The sequence below is a fragment of the Etheostoma spectabile genome, unplaced genomic scaffold (genome assembly GCF_008692095.1).
Source record: "Etheostoma spectabile isolate EspeVRDwgs_2016 unplaced genomic scaffold, UIUC_Espe_1.0 scaffold337, whole genome shotgun sequence".
NCBI lineage: Eukaryota > Metazoa > Chordata > Actinopteri > Perciformes > Percidae > Etheostoma > Etheostoma spectabile.
The window spans coordinates 329,241-331,242 of record NW_022605587.1 but is presented as its reverse complement, the minus strand read 5'-3'; the positions used below and the strand labels follow the sequence as shown (position 1 = coordinate 331,242).

At 41.2% G+C, this 2,002-nt stretch overlaps 1 non-coding gene across 1 annotated transcript; it reads left to right on the top strand.

Moving 5' to 3' along the window:
* Positions 1–1,105: 1,105 nt before the first annotated feature.
* Positions 1,106–1,177, top strand: trnaq-cug (transfer RNA glutamine (anticodon CUG)). Its single transcript has one exon. It is a non-coding gene; the product is annotated as a tRNA-Gln (tRNA).
* The last annotated feature ends 825 nt before the right edge of the window (positions 1,178–2,002 follow it).

Genomic DNA, 2,002 nt, shown 5'->3' with positions numbered 1-2,002 from the left:
GCAAATAAAAGTGCGAGGGGCACCCTTCGTGTACCCCTTGACCGAGAAAACAGATGGAGGCTAGTTTTGTTTTTTAAGTACTGATGCTTTGGGAGCATATATAAATAAAAGAATGAGTAAGTACTGATGCTTTGGGAGCAGTATATAATAAGCGGATCCAAGAAATGAAATTTGTTCACCAATATTTAACTTTTTTTTCCCACACATCAAATCTTTTGGTCGGTCCAGTCACAGTCAGGGGGAGTCCTTTTGTCTCAGTCGCTGTCCACAGCCCATGAAATGGGCAAGGATGTTGCTTTTATTATTTACACGCTGTTAAGAATCTGAGTCTAGTTAAGGACAGCATATTTGTTTTTCCCGAGTACAAAAGCAATGCAACAGCAAAGACAGATGAAGTTACATGTTAACATCACAACATTGTGTAGACCGGGTACGTACGTAACTACAGCTCTGATTTAATACAGGACTAATGTCAGAGATCATACAGATCTTTCACCAGCTAAATACCGATTTCCATACCGGGAGTTAAACCCAGGCCACCGGGGTGAAAACCAGGAATCCTGACCATATGGGACTGAGTACATATTAATAACAGGGATTTCATGAATCAATTCATAGTCCTACGGCCGCTCTGGCTGCCTCCGTGCCCGCTGTCGGTACTAGTTAAAGCGGATAAAAACCTAAAGACACTCAAACGCGTTTTAAGATAAAACTTACTTAAGAAGTTCTTCATTACGTTCAAGAGAAGGCCAGGTTTCCAGCCAGACTAGGAAGTTATTCATGAATAATTACGAATCAGTCCCATATGGTCTAGCGGTTAGGATTCCTGGTTTTCACCAGGTGGAGCCGGGTTCAAATCCCGGTATGGGAATTGCTATAGAGCCACGGAAGACCTGGTAGTAAGATCTGTTTAATGTTCTGTATGCAACCTATGTAAATTTTTTTTTTTTTTTTTTTCACCCTATATACAGTATATCTACAGTTATGGCTCGTAATCAAAATTGGCCATTATTTAATCTGCGTTGTGATTGTTGTGTGCCTTTAATATCACACATGTGGATATTATGAAAGAAATTGCCTAGCAAACCCTTGCAACACTGTAAAAGGTTCCATGGTGTAATGGTTAGCACTCTGGACTCTGAATCCAGCAATCTGAGTTCAAATCTCAGTGGAACCTATTTTTAAGCCACAGCAAAGGGTAAAAAGATCAACCTTTCAACTTTCCACATCTAGTTTAAAGTGAGCTTACAGGTTTAATGTCCTTGGCAATTTAGACTGCAAACAGTACGTTGATGGGGGCATGTTGAGGAGTCACCTGGTAGTTCATGTAATTGGAAGGAGCTTCAAATTTGACAGTATTGACTGGAAGTGATAGGCTTTGATTTACATGGGGGATACACACTTTGCATTCAGTCTCGTAATCACCATAAAAATTAGGTATCACTGAAATTTGAACTTGTGTTGCTGCAGTCAGAGTACACAGTGCTCATCCTGAATGGGCCAGTATAGTGCATCAGAATTGCTTGTGAATGGTCTATTAGTTGGAACCACCACTTTCACCAGCTTTCAATTGTGACATGGGGGGGGAGTGGGCACTGTGTCCAACCATTTCTGTTGTCAAGAAAAAACAACTAAAGAGACGTCACAAAAACTGCTGCGGAGGACATTTTAACAAGTACAGTTGCCCTTGGCCTAGTTTGAAACTTTGGGGTTAGCAGGACAGCGAACCAAAACGGACACATCTGGACTCAATGTGGGCATTAGCAGCAAATTGACACGTTTAGACCATGAAGACAGTATCAGTTTATTCCCATCTGGAGGTGTATTTATGGACTCAGTTGGCATTTGGAAGATATGCACAATGTTTACCCAAGGGTCAGTCTATTTCCACTGGCAGGGGACATTCTGGAACGGACAGTGTGGACAGAAACATTGGTGGATCTTGATTTCCACCATAGATTTAGACGTATTGCACATTGCATTAACATCCTAGTAATGTATT